The 15,698-nt window shown below is 40.3% G+C and overlaps 1 protein-coding gene across 6 annotated transcripts in view; it reads right to left on the bottom strand.

The window, feature by feature from the left end:
* The window catches only part of side (sidestep), a 70,333-nt gene extending 62,423 nt beyond the window's left edge, over positions 1-7,910 (bottom strand). For 2 of the 6 annotated variants that reach the window (XM_064694170.1, XM_064694171.1), the window contains exon 1: positions 6,320-7,907. The gene's annotated coding sequence lies outside the window, so the exon portion shown is untranslated. Of the gene's footprint in view, positions 1-6,319 lie in introns of all 6 variants that reach the window. The other 4 variants (XM_064694169.1, XM_064694168.1, XM_064694174.1 and 1 more) reach the window with 4 other exon arrangements.
* Positions 7,911-15,698: the final 7,788 nt, after the last annotated feature.

The raw sequence follows: 15,698 nt of genomic DNA, 5'->3' as shown, positions 1-15,698 counted from the left end.
GAGTCGATGCGGATCTGACGTAGCTCGAGTGGGCGACTCGGAGTGTGGGGTGGTTGGCTGGCTGTGCTTTGTTGTAGCTGCTCATGCAGGCGCACAATCATCAATCAAAATCAAAAGCCAAAGCACTTCTGACATTAATTTATTCAAAAGGGATACAAGCAGTTTGCAAGGAAGTGGTGTGTGTATACACACATTCGTCTTTGCATATATCTGCTCGTGTGTGTGTGAATCGCTCTTCAATTATGAGCGTTTGTCACTCACTCACACACACACACACGCAAAGAATTGTTATTCGACTTAAAAACGGCAGCATGCAAAATTCACATGAAATTTCAATCAATAATCGCAACATATAGTTTATTACCATAGCGTTGAGTTTTCTAATTAATATTTATAAATTATAACTTAGTGAGAGATAGCTTTGCATAAATCAAAAACATTTGAATAATAAATACGAATTATGCATTTAATTAAGTATTACCACCGCACGCATAGCAAAAGCAAATATTTTTCAATTTTTTTCGAACACGTTTTTTCTCCTCATCGATATCTGCATATTGTGCGCCGTTCTACCCGATGGCTAAAATTTTGATTTCTTTTGGCTGGCATCAGTCAATGCGGAGGGGAAGAGTAAAAAAAAAAAAATAAACGAAGAGAAATACCAAAACGGCAGACGAATCCAATCTAAATGCAAATGTTCGCATTGTGCTTTTTGTTCAGGACAACCACATAGACATGGAGCAGCTCTTGTTGTTGCTGTGGATGTTGCTGCTGCTGCTGCTGCTCTAGATGATGACTAACCAACTGGGCAATCAGCAGCGGCAACTGCAGGTGAAATCGCAACACAGAAAGTCAATTAGGCGACCGGCGCTAATCGAAGCTGCTTGCAGATTTCGTGGCCCAAAGTGCGATTGTGTGCTTTAAAGCCGGGAGATCTGAATGCAAAGACTTGTTCCACGCTGCACGGGTTGCATGTCCTTGTCATGGCCATAGCCCATTGTCCTTAATGGCCAATGCTGCTGCTGCTGCAGTCAAAGCCTTGCCCATGTTTAAACATGCTTTCCAATTCAATTGGATATATGCAGGCGATGGCTATCATCCCATCGAACCCTCCACTGGCGGCTGCCCTGCTTGTGTTTCTATTGCTTTAAAGAGCCATAAAAATGTACAAGCACTGTGCACCATGTTTGCTCCTACAACAACCACTGTGCAGCTGACTGCTTGCTCATGTGTGCTTACGCTTAAGTATGTTTAACATGGGATAAGCTCGTTTTTCCATGCTCGCTTCATTTACTCCCGACATGGACCCGGCGCAAATTGATAAATTATTGTGGCTGCTGTGCCCATAACAAAGCGAGGCGACTTTTGAGCACACGCCCACCGCTGGGCGCCCACTTTGGCCCGTAAATTGCATTCAATTAGCCAGGCAAAAACAATTAGCCCAATGCGATAAGCGCGCATTATAATATTATTTAATGTAATAATTGAGTCACAAGACGCTCAGCAGACGTTCAGCGGAGTTAAGCTCAACATGCTCGCATTATCGCATTCAGGTCAATGTATTGTAATTGAAATACTCCCATAATTGACAACTCATTCGCATTCCCAGCGCGCTGGGGTCGCTGCAATTTGGTGGGCGTGGAATGGCCATTAAAATCACAGCCCGAGGTCGCAGTTTGTTTTTATTTTGATTTTCTATACATTTCTAAACCTATTTGATACACTTGCAGACGGTATTATAATTTTCTTACGACATGTGTGACGCATAGAAGGACACGAGTTTGGTCCCTTAAAGTAAATTTATTTCTGATCAGCATCAGCAGCCGACTAGCCTCTCAATTTTAACGCTATAGTCAGGCAACATTGCCGAAGTTCGTCTTTCTATTAAAGACATTACACATATCGGAACTGTCCAGATCGTACCACTATATAATATAGCTTGCAAAGAAGGATCCTTTTTGTTTTTTAATCTTGACGTATGTGCCAAATCTTTTCAACACGAAACTATATCATACACAAAGTATGAAACGGTATGCAATTAGTTTATACGTGAAAACATTTGCTAGATAACTGTCTCCTACAAGAGTATTTAACTTTCGGTGTGTAGTTCTTTTCTGACCTTTTTTTTGCATTTTTAAATCCCGATTGCAAACGCACACGCTTACAAAATATATGCTAATACCGCATATCAGAGAAACACTTTGAAGGCATTAGAATTACAAATATCGTTTGCCAGCATCTCCCTAGCAGGGCAATGGCAATGCCAATGGTAACAACAATAACAACAACAACAACAACAACAACAACAACAGGGCGTCAACGCTTGCTGACGCTGCGAAGCCTACAAACCGCAGACCCTACGAAATGCCACAGTCCCCCAACCCACAACTCACATAGTAATAGATGCAAAATAAATATGCAAAATCGTTCGACTGGCGACAGCGACAGCGTTGAGCGAAATACATAAATCAGATGAGAAAAGTTAAAATTAAATGCAAACAGTGGAAAAATGCGGCTACGACGAAATTTAACATTAACCAGAGCCTGGAGTGGGAGGAGGATTGGGAGCGGTAGCTTTGGGTTGCCTCAAGGTGGCGAGTAACATGGAGTTGCCGCCAGACGCTTCCTTCGGCTGCTCATTAAAGTAAGCATCCGAATGAACGTCGATAATTTGCAACAATTTGCATGCTACGTGAGAATGCAGCTGCTGCCACAGTCAATGCAAAGTCAGCGGGAGTGTTGCACTTGGAGTTGGCCAACATTTTGGACTTGGCTCGGCTACGTGCTTGTCCCGGCATTTAATTGGAGGTTGAAGGCAAACACGAGGCCATTTCGTAAATTTACGTTAATTGGAAAATGTGCACAGATTTCCATTTACATTTGCATCCATTGGCCAAATGCATTTATAAATGCATTGCCCGCACACGTGACCCATAACCGATTGCCAAATGATGCTCTACCTTTGCGCGCAGCCATCGTGCCTTAATGCGGCTATCCGCACTGTGAGATTGCAGAAGAAAAAAAATATTGCTGCGCGGCACGAGAATTTAATTGCAAATATTTCCAAAAGCTGGGCTAAAAACTTAAGGAGTAATAATTTTTTTTTATTATTATTAATGCAATTAATATTACGCGTCTAAAATATATATTTATTATTGTTGTGGGTATCTACCGTACTGTGAAGCGCATGATTTTCAATGCCCAACAATATTTCCTTAGGCTTAGAGTTTCTAAATTGAAGAACATTTTGTTCTAGAATCTAACGTCTTCTTCCATTTAAATATATAAGCTATGCGCAAAACTTTCAGGCTTAATTTGATTCAAATTTGATTTGTCAAAATAATTGATATTTTGGACGTGTGATGCCAGTTTCGACACTTTGTGAAAAGTTGGATCAGCCTAAGCCTAATTAATCCTTTTTGAAGTTAGTAAACGATGAATTAAGAGGTTATAATGCCTTATACAGGCAAAAAGGACGTGTCCGACACCATAAAATGTGTACATTCCTGATCCGAACAAATACAAAATGTGAAAAACCTGTATGCAAATATTAAAACATTCATAAAAACCATTATCCGCAAATTTTTCACAGTTGCGGGTGGAATTCCGAATATCGTATTGATAATGCTATACGTTTGAGACACATCGAACGATGCATGACACTTCGGTCACACAACCTTTGCCCCCATTTTGTGTGCAGGGACGGAATTTAGTAAAACTGATTTTCTATAAAGATATTTGTTTTTGAGCCCGAAACCTTGGCCACATAATGTTTGGCCAAAGACAATATAAATATTAAATATTATATAAACTATATTAAATTGTTTGTTTTTAATCTGCAAATGATTTAAGATAATTTAATATAATATAAATAAAAATCAAGCACGATAATATAATACCATATTTAATTTAATATCAATAATGTATTTATGTTTATATACTCTTAATCAGGACGACGAGCTAACAAGCCATGCACGTCTGTTGTCAAAGTCGAGTTTAAACTTGGTTTTTAAGCATACGACAAGAGCTGTATGCAACAAATGCTATTGATATGTCGCCTGTTGTATGGTACACACAGATTAGAATAATTTTGAACGCCTCCCCACGCCTCCCACAAAATTGAACAAAAAACTCACTTACAAAGCTTGAGGCTCCTTTTCAATTAGAAGATTAAAACTAGATTTTAAATGCAATTGTTATCAGAAGCAGAATAAAGTTTTCGAACTTTATTTCATGCACAAATAAATAATAGCCTTTCTGAGAAGAGCTTTTCTTCTATTCTCGCAATTGTTAATCAATATTGATGTCATTTAAATAGGATTTCACATTTTTCAAGCAATTTCCGTCTCTTTCTCTCTTCCTGCCTCTGACTTTTTCCTGCTTCAATATTTATCTCTTTTAGTTAGTAGAGCATTTATTGCGGCTTAGCCTCAAAATGTATTATGCATAAAATAGCAACAGAAATTCTGATAAAATATATTGAAAATTTTATTGGTTGACTATACACACGCACAAACTGACCATCACACACAATCACACACACACACGCATGCAGGCACATACGCATACATACATATGTATTATGCATGTACAAACATTATTTGCATTTTCATAAAGCAAACATTTTATGTGTTTCAGCTTTTGTTGTTGTTGCTTCTGCTGCTGCTTTAAGTTTTTTGTTCAAAATTCAATTTTTCTATGCAGTTATCTAAATTTCCAGTTTTGTTGCTTACTTTTTCTCTCACTCTCTCCCCCTCTCTCTCTCTCTTTCTCTGTGTGGAAAGCTCTAAACTTTATGTACGCAATTTTTTTCTGTTTCTAAACATTTTGCTTTGTTTTGCGCAAATTTTTGGCGGTGTGTGTGGGCGTGTGTGTGTGTATGTGGGCGTGTGCTTGTGTGTGTGCTCTGTTGTTTTTCTATTTGTTTTAATAGACTACTGTGTGGACGGAACTGGCAACGACTTGGGGCTGGCGCTGGCTTTGCAAATATCCTGCGGCACTAGCATTCGCATTCATATGAGTTTATCGCATGGGGGTGCACTGGATTTTCTGATTTGCTCTTTTATATGTTTAAGTGTGGCATATGTGTGCGCTTATGGCTGCTATATGCGTACGTGTGTGTATGTATTCCATATTCAGCTGGTTTCTTTGCCCTGCTCGCGTGGCATAAGACGTCGAGAGGCGCTTTGCTGAACTTAGCTCAAAATTTGACTTTGGTGTCTGTCTTGTGGCTGGCGGCTGGTGGATTCTGGACTGCGACTTGGACTAAGCTATTGTTGTCCAGGTAACAAAAAGTTGACTTAAGGCAATTGCCTGGGCGTTGGATCTCAGACTCTACTGGCTGAAACATGTCAGCAGAGTCTTATCTTTAAAAAAATAATATAAAATTATATAAGAAGAAAAAACTAGAATGGAACGGGCGGTAAAGATTGAATATCCTTGCTTAATATTTTTGTATTTAGCTAAGGAATGGCCGAAAAATAATTACCCTTTTTTTATTGAATAGGAACAATCCCAATACCAGAAGCCCAATGATAGGTTGGTCGATTTAATACGGATTTGCATATGTATTTAAAGAATATTGAAGCTCGTAGTTGAAGAGTTTCATGAAGAGAAAATAGTGTATGCATCGACCGATTCTTTCTTGAGAGCTATGTATAAGATATAGTAGATAAGTTTTGGCTAATATGTAAGCTGCATTTTTGGCCAAGATACATGGAAAACATATTAACCTATCATTCGACCAATAGTTTTCTTGACATCTATATGATTAAGTGGTCCGATCCTTGCAATTACAACACTTCGACGCCCTACAATAAAAAATCGTTTTCGGATTTAGGTTCGGATACTGTTTGACCCACTGCTATGGTTCGGTTCAAGCTGAATCATAGTGAAAAATTTATGAAAATAGATATTTACTATGTTAACACAAAAATACTTATTTCTCTAAGACAACATCTTGAAAAGTAACTCGGTAATTGTAAACTATTGAACGTAATAGTGTTTAATATTAACAAGACTTGGAATTATTCTTTAAACGCATTAATAGAGATATATTAAGGTATATATATAAATATTTACTTGAACGGTGAAGTTTTCTGAAGTTTTAATACGCGGAATTAACAAAAGGTAATTTTAATAAATTGTAGCAAGCAGCAGAAGGTATATTCTTATATGAAAGAACTTGCAAATAGTTCTTAACCTTAAAGCACAATCTCAGGAGTTATGTAGAGACATAAAGTGATGCCAGAGAACTTATCGTTGAGCTCAATTCATAAGTTTTGGCATAGAGCTACTAAAATCTGAGGGAGAAACTCACCCAAAGTTTTCGCCTGCGCTGCGGCTCCCCTCCTTTCGCTCTGCTAATCCAAGTGCGGGGCAAATCTCGTTGGCAGCGCTTTATTTGATGTTTGTGTTTTGCTTTTTATCAACAGAGAGAGAGAGAGACAGAGAAAAAAGAACTTAATAAAGTTGCGAATTTGGTTTCTGTTGCAGTTAATTGGTTGTTGTTCTAATGCACTCAGCCGCATATGGCAAGGGCTTCAGAAGTAATTTGTATCTTGTGGATGCACTTTCAGTCTGGACTCTCTCCTCGGTCTGACGTTGACAATAAATTGTGATAAATTATGACAGCACGCGACCGATTCGCGTGTGCGGGTGCAATTGCGTGCGGGGTATTGCCTGGGGCGTTCACTTCATGAACACACACACACACACGTATACACAATCTAACCAATACAAATATGAATTGCTGCGCGTCAGAGTTTCATTAATTTTTTGTTCTTCAATTTTGATTTCTGCTCAGGTTTTTCTTTATAGACGCCTTTCGGTGCGAATTACCAATTAATTGATAGCCAGCACGCAGCACGCAGCAGGCTATCAAGGGCGTTGGGGCGTGGCGCGCTGAGTTAACTAATGAGCGCGAAAATGACACAACGATATTTCCATGCGAATCGTTTGTGAATTGTGAGTCTCTCAATCGTCTAAGGATCTGCACGCTTGAGTTGCTGTTGTTGTCATTTATTTACTTACTTCTATTGTATTTGAGTATTTCTTTTCATGTGTTGGTTTTTCTTTCTCTGATTTTTTTGCAATTCACTTTTATTTTCCACACACACGCACACATACACGCACTCGCACTCGCACAAAGCTGTTGCCTTTGCAAGGGCAAAATCTTCCTTTTATGCTTGCGGGCTATGTTGTTGTTGTTGTTGTTGTTGTTGCTGTGGTTGTTGTTAGCAGCAACAATTCTCGTAATCCGCTTTTGGCCTAAATTTCAATTCTTATTTGATTTTACTTTTACACTGTTGTTGTTGTTGTTGTTGTTGTTTTTGTTATTGTTGTAGAGCGCGTTGCTCTTTGAGATATTTTTTTAAGGTTTTTTTCTTCGCTTTGCTTTTGCGTGTTTATTTTAACGCGAAATTACGACAACGTTGGCAAAGATGCTCTGTCCTAGTCCCTCTCCGCGGCTGATGCCCAGGCAACGCCGACTATTCGCACGCACTGTAACCGGCTTGGGGCGCGGTTGTTGGGGCGCACGCACCTGCCTCCGCCCGCCGCGCAGCATCCACGACAACGACAACAATTTTTAGAATGGGTCACGCACTTTTCTTTAGCCTTTTCCTTGGCCTTTTGCCTAATTACCGAATAAATTGCGAACAACTGGCCGGGTGTAAGTTAAGTTTAATTTTTCCTGATTTTTGATACAGCTGCTGTTGTTGTTGTTCGATGTTCACTCACCAAATCAAAACACCATACAATAAACACTTTTATATATTATTTTTATATGTATATGCTCTAATTAATATATTTTTGATTATATATAGCCGACCGATTGTGCGCTAAGCACATAAACTTTGTTTATCAAACGCGACTGCGAAACCGACAAGATGAAGCGCACACGTGTGCGAACGACTGCGCGTACGAGTGTCGAATGAGAGACTGACGCGACCCGGTCGAGAGGCGCAGCCAACCAGATCGAGTGCCAAGACCAACCAATATGTTCGATGTCCAACCACACCAAGTTGCAAGCCAACATCATCTGTGATGAGGTCAAACATTTATTTGTAAATTCCTAATATGAAATTAGTTGATTAATATTGAAAAATTAAGCAACTAAATTAAATGAAAAGCTAAAGCAATTAAATATTGTTAGACTTTTTCCCGTTCACAAAATTACTTTATTTAATTTTAAGCTTAAATTTTGTTTGTCTAAAATTAATAATTTCATTTTCCAATAAAAATGCTATAAAAGTCATATTCCATGGGATGGATTTTTGTGTACTTGAACATTTTACTTGTTTATAGAGACTTTATAATACATTAAGGTGCAGAATTTGAAGAGAAAGAAATTCTTGACTTGCAAATTTGTAGTTAACAATGGCTGGGCTAATAGTATATTAGTTATTATTGTAAAAGGCGAGCATCAGCTGATTGGCCTCCACATACACAATGTATAATGCGAACAAATAAATAGCGCCTGAATATTTGCAGCAACATTTTTAACATTCCCATATTCTAATTAACTCTTTAATATAACAATATACTATACATATTCCTTAATAAGATTAGAGGGGCAGAAAATTAATAATCGGATGCTGCTTGCTCCAAATATTTATGTTAGGCTCTGCAGCTGTTAACAGCATCGAACAAAACTGTTGCGTGTGACAACAACAAGACCATTTGACGAATGCGAGGCACAGTTTTCGTTGCGTTACGTTTTAGCTGTCGTTTCGTTAGTCGGTCGGCCTCCCGCCCTCACCGACACTTCAAAACGAACGCAACGCAGATGCTCTCGCACATCTCTCGTGGTCGTGTGCCTCGTTGGCTTGGCAATCGTGGCAGGGCAACATGTTGCAGCAACATATACGCATAGACTTGACCTTTGGCAACAGCCCTTACTTTTGTTTTAGGCAACCAATTAATAGACAGCTCAAATAAACACACACAGGCCCGGGTACAACGTGAGTGTGCGCGTGCTGGTGTGTGTGATTTATTGCAAGCACTCATAAATCTGCGCTCGCCTCTGCCGCACAGCATAAAGAAAAACATGCATAATTTCCATAAATCTTTTATGGCTGCGTGAAAAAAGTTCTGGCCAGGCCAATTATGCGCCCAAAACTAGGCACTAATTTGACAGAAAGTGGCCATAACCCTCTTCTGTAGGTCACTCAACCCAATGCCAGCGAGAAGCCATAAGTAAACACAAATTGAGTTATCTGCTGGTCAACGGCATTAATGAGATACACACACACACACCCACACACACACACACAGAGACGTCAAGAATGTGTGTGCCTCGATGGCCAGCAAGAAATATAATAGCCAAACTGCAACTCTGCTTTTAGCCACTTGTTATGCCATAAATGTCAATGACCCCTCGGTAACTACTTAATTTCAATTTCCTCGAGTTCACCAAAGTCCTTACTCGGTTAATTATGAGAGGACAAAGACAATGCTGGGCATTAGCTTTCGTTCCTGGAAAAGTTATACTTTCTTATGTTGGCTATTTTATATAATTATAGTTATGAAGCCATTGTGCAACCCCATATATATGTTATGTCGTAATTAGTGTAAGATGAGAGCAGACAAAAAGGTGGCGAATGTGATTTGTTGCCAGGAAGGAAGCACATGAAAATAATACCTTAACCAAGTTGCATTTGTACTCACTTTCAAAATCACACATTGATTACAGTGTGAGATCTTCTGACAAGGCAAATAATCTTATTATGATTAGCTATTAATACTTATCAAAGAAGGAAATAAATATTCTCATGCAAATACGGGTATGAAACACCTTACTCTTTGCAAAAATATTGGTCGCGTTGGTAAAAGCAAGAAAAACAGTGGGAGATTAAAAAATATGTCTACCCAAGCTAGCTGTCCATTAATGGAGTTTTTGCTATAAAAACAACGATGGCTATCAACATATTAATTATGAAATGTTTTTAACACATTTAATTCACTGGTAAGCACTGTCTATTAAAGCCAAGTTGAAGACATGAACTTTTCTACATATTATAAGATCCTAACTCTTATAGTTAACACAATTACAAGTTGTTTATGCCTCATAAACGCTGTTCAGTGCTGCCGTATGTGCAAGGGAATCTTAGGTGGCAGCGAGACATTTAAAACTATACCAACCGAAGTTGTTGACAGGCACGTCAAGTAACTTAAACATAAGACAAGCCTAATTCAAGCTGGACAGAATTTGCAACTGGCTGTCAGCTTTGACAGTAACGTTACAAAGCGACTCCAAGTGTCAAAGGTCTTAATTTCTGCGGTCAGAAATAGAAATTGCCAGCTTGTGGCAACCTACATGGCAACATGCTGCTGGACACATGCTGCGTTCGTTAAGTGTTGCTGCGTTAAAGAGCTGGCAACATGTTTGTACTAAAATGTGCCTAAGCCTATTCGAATGCGCCATGCGCAACATTTCGTTAGTGCCTTTGGCAACATGTGTCTAACGGCATAAATGCGGCCAACAGTACAAATGGCTAACAGGCTGTTGCTTGCATCTATGCAACTGCTCGTGGAGCTGCCATGTTTGCACTTGAGGTGCAACATTAAGTGGCAACAACGAGCAAAGAGCGTAATAGGATCAAGAATAACAAGCTAAGCAAATAGAAAGGTTACCGATTAATGGGCAAATCATCGCAAATCGCATTTGTTGTCTGGCCAATTGTGGGCGCGGCGATTGTTGTGTTCTCCAATTGCGTTTTATCTGCAGCATGTTTTCCAGGCGAAGAACTTGGCTTATTTCATTTTAATTGCTTCGCAGACGCTCCTCAAGACAGAAACACAAATACGAAAGATACACACACGCACACACACACACACACACAGTAAGCACTCATTTACTTTGCTCTGTGCGCTCTGCGGGCTGCGGGCTGCGGCTGTGCGTGCCCCCTCTGTCTCTCTCAGTCTCAGTGTGCTCATTAAAAAAGCGAAGCAGCTACGCAGAAAAGCGACATTTGCATAAATTGTGTGTGCTGCGTGTGTGTGTGTGTGTGAGCGCCTAAAAGCATGCAAAACGTGCCAGTGACACACAAATGTCAGCAGCAGCAGCCGACAGTCAGCAGTAGCAGTCAGCAGTCGGCAGCAGGACAAAGCAAAGTCAAAACTTGCAAATTTTAATGCATCACAAGATTTCAACAACTTCCTTTTGGCCCAGCTTGACGCTTTGACTGTCGTGTGGCACGACCTCCCACCACCTCCCCCCGCCACATGCCGTGGCTTCACTTGGGTCTCATTAAAAGCCATCGCTTGTCATCTAATGAAGTCTCCCTTCCATTTTAAAGGGCGTGGCCCATAACCGGGCCGAGCCGTGATTCTCTTGTATCTAGTTTTGATGGCCGTCGTTAAATGGTCGTTTCCTTTTTTACGCACTGAACTCAATGTGATTGACAGATGGACACACTGTGACACGACACAGTCCACACTCCGCACTCCATCCTCCACCCACTCGCCCGGGCACCTCTGACTTCTTGATGCCAGGCAGCGGCAATTTATGAGGGTGTCACTTACAGTTTTTGGCGCGCAATTAAAACCAAACGGAGCAAGCTATACCTATCTCAAGGCCCGAGATGAAAGCGAAAACTGTGTATGGATTAACACATCTCCCGTTCGGGGTGAGGGATGGCAACCCCCATGGGCAGCCCTCTGGTTGTGACTCGGTTGTCATATAAATCAAACATAATCAACGCCAACTTCCAATAGATATTAGACTTTGCAGCTGCCAGCTGATAGCTTAAGGGTGGGGGGGTCTCGGCGGCAGGGGCAAATAAATCTAAATTACGAACATACTTAACTGCGTGGCGTCGGCAGGGGCACGGAGAGAGTCCGTTGGCTCTATTCGACTTTCCCTCTGACCGCAGGGGAATTCAATTGCGGCGAGCGGGCGGCCCTCGTTTGAGAACTGAACTGACGGCTTTGAGATAACAATCTCTTTCTCTCTAGCGTTGAGTACTGTGAGAAATGTGGCTGCTCGTTAGTTTCCTTGTTGTTTGTCTCGTTAACCGCTGCCTAATGGTCCACGTAGAGTTGACGCCTAGCCGAAAGCAAGAGAGTGGACTGTCTGGAGGGTGGCTCGGCAACTTATTGATGAGCCGTAAATTCGTTTAATTTGTATTTTTCAGCGCATTTCAGGCGGCAGCGCCTGCACCATGGTCGGCGAGCCTGTCAGGCCAGGCAAACTGAGACAACCTGGCGAACATAAAGACACAAGGTGTGTGTAATATGAAGTGTCAAGAGAATGAATCTTATGAAAAGTCATTGACAAGGGCAACGACAACAACAAAGAATCACTTACCCGACTTGAAGGTATCCTGTTTCCAGTTCGGGAGCTTCTTAAAGCACATATGTGTATTTTGAAACCTGAATACCTTTATTGTTTATTTGTTATCTCTCAGTGATGCAGCTAAACTTTTGCTATATATTAATAATATACCAATATACATATATACCACATGTCTGCCTGCCGCTTGCATATGCTCGCTTTAATATACCCCTGCTGCGCCATTGTCCACAGGATGTGCAAAGAAGTGCGTGTGGGCGTCAACAAAAAATAAAGAACAGAACTGATGATACACACCTACAGTTACGGATCAGGGGAAAGTGGGCGTTAGGTAGACACTATCTCATTTGCGGTCATGTTGGCGTGTCAGGAGCGCTTCAACAACAAAAATTACAACAATGAAAACAGGAGCAGCATGAGCTCTCGACCATATGGCGACCATTTGCCTGAATTTTTCAAAATACGAAGAAGAGAATAACATGTAAAAATGCTCAAGTCCAATGTGTGTGACCGCATAGATACCCTGGCCTGAAATATATATATAATATCTTTAAGGAGGTCAGATAAAGAAAATATATCATCAAATGCCATAAGGTCCTTAATGATATAATCGATTGGGTATAAAATAATGTATTAATAGGGCTAACAGAGTTTAATTTGCATTTATAAGCCTTTTTTATAAATGTCTTAGATATATTTCTGATTTTATTATTTAAGTTTAGTTCATGCAATAAAAAAGTATTGATTATATATGTCCTTAAATATAACTTATAACTCGATTAACTTACAATAGGAATAATTATCTGGGAATTTTCTTACCAAAAGTTTTTCATCTCTACCTAATAAATTCTGTTAGATAAGACCATTAATTCTTAACTATTTAATTTTATCCGCAAAATACTGACGCTTCACAGACATTGTGACATATTTTAATACGCCATTTGTTGAGCTTTGCTTGTCTACAGGGTATGCAGAGTGCAGACCCGGTCTCGTTAGTTGTTGTCTGCCTGTCAGCGCATTTTTTCTCACCACATATTGATTTTATAATTTTCGATGTGTTTATAATTAGCCACACCCACACAGCATTGTGCCTGCCTGCGGCTGCCTGTCACAAACATTTGACATTTGCGAGTGTTTTTCTCCGAACCTTTGCCCCGCCACCTTTGATTGGACAGTCCTTGACATGCCCATTAAAATGCCCATTGTCGAATGGAACTCGTCGAGGATGTTTCTGGTGTTGCGGCTATTTCAATTGCGTCTGAGTGCCCAACTGGATGCTTGTGCGGCAGCTTGCTGTGCGCCTGATCGCCTGGTCTCCTGCTGCCTGCTGGGCTCTTTTTGCTACTTGGCCTGACAGATTCACACCTTTCAATGCCAAATGCCTGTGCCGCTTATTAAGAACCGTGCCCATTTATCGATCACAGATAATCTGGCAATGAGAGCGAGCCTTGAAAACAGGCTGCAATGAGATACCTTCGCCCGGCTGGGCGCCTGTGTGCGGCTGTTGGCATTAAAAGTCTCGTGCCTAGTCCTCCGCTTCCCTAGTGGCGAGTGTCCCATTCGTGCCGCTTAGCGGCAGCCTGTCTGACCTTTGAACTAGTTTCTACCTTCCCATTCTTGCAGCATGTCCTGCCGGTGGCCCGTGTCCTGCGCTCTGTGTCTGCCTGCCTTGTGCCTTCATCAAACAAATAACAATGCTGCCGCTGCCGCTGTCATTGTGGCTCCTCTGGTTGCGCTCTCGCCAGTTGCCGCACGTTTCCAAGTGTTTATTTCAGTCCACTTCAGGACCCTTCACGCCACATTGTGAGGTGTAAAGTTTGTTTATGGTCAAGTGGTTTGTGTTTTTTATGTATACACATACACATACATTTATATTTATATATATATGTATGTTTCAACCAATGAGAAACTAGGCGCCTGGGCAGTCCACTCTGTTGACACGACACTAATGACCACTCGGATCTTATCTGGCTATGTGAATGGCGCGGAGTCGCTTGTTGCTGTCGCTGCTGCTGCTGCTGCTGCTGCCCCACCCATCCTGCCCCCTTTGGCCAAAGGCGTTCAAAGTGCTCAAATTGTTGCACACATTTAGTTTTGCATGCGCTTTTTCCACATTTTGTAACTGTGTGTATTTTTGGGTATGAGTTCGCGTGTATTTGTCTGGCTAAAAAGTAAACCAACATGCGAAACATCGTTACACATGAATTTCATTGTTGCGGTCCTCACATAATCCATACAAAGAATTCAACTAAAGCATTATCCTTGGCAAATAGAAATGTGAAATACACTTGAGCTTGTTCTTGAATTGAAGATTACATTTTCGGAAAATAATCTTATTGCAAAAGTTAATGTTATTCAAATCTTTTTAAATATAGTGTTAATTATTTAACCATGCCAAAAAATATGTAAAGCCAGATCTGAACAAAAATTAATTTATGCCCATTTGAGCTGCATAAGTTAACAAATGCTATTTAAAAGATATAAGAAAATTTGTTAAAATCGAATAATATCAAAGTTACCAAATCATAATATTGATATAAATGAGGAACATGTTTAATTACAATTGGTGCATTATTTGTGAATATTCAGCACTTTAAAAAATTTTAAGACAACTTTGTTATACTACTCATAGTACATTTACAAGAAAGAATTTAATTTACTGTGAATGATATTTTATGAAAAATCATTTTAAGCTTATTCAAATATTTAAGTACATTTTTGTCAGCAGCCATGGGATAGAACGTCTATTGAGAAAACGTGACATTGCACAACACGGACAGCATTTTGAAGTATCTGAGAGTTTTCCAACAAACAGTTTGTAAAGTCTTGTGCAATCGCTGGCTTGTGCCATGTCACATTGAGGTAAACTAACTAAAATATTTTAATATTTACAATCCAACCACCGCCTGTGATGGACAACACAATGTTATGAGAGTAACTAAAATGTTTCTTACGCATGGAATTCTGTTGAAACTTTGACAAGCGTAAATCCACATGCCCGGCGAAATGCTTTGTTTATAAAGGGCATAATAAATGCAAATAAGTTTATGTGTGCGTGTGTGTGTGCAACAATATTGGGTTCCTTGCAACTATATATTCATCGCAAGGATGCAGTGGGTTGTCGGTGGTCGGTTTTCGGTGCTGTCTTTGTGCGGTGTCTGCTTTTTGCTGGCTCAGCGAAAATGCTGAAAATGAAATAACTCAAACTGTGGCAACAACAACAACAACTACAACAGCACCCACAAAAAACATCAGCAACAAACACACCGTAGTGCCAACAGACATCCTACGCACTTTATTATGGAGAAATGTTTCGAAATTTGAAGCAAGTGGACTTAATTCGTGTACACAACAAACACACTCCGCCTGCCGCTGTAGTTGCAGCTCTCGGTGTTTCTCACCA

This window comes from Drosophila montana, unplaced genomic scaffold (genome assembly GCF_035044405.1).
Source record: "Drosophila montana isolate Dmon_TW-CO22-7 unplaced genomic scaffold, ASM3504440v1 contig_3733_1, whole genome shotgun sequence".
Lineage (NCBI taxonomy): Eukaryota > Metazoa > Arthropoda > Insecta > Diptera > Drosophilidae > Drosophila > Drosophila montana.
This window is presented reverse-complemented; position numbering and strand designations above follow the sequence as displayed.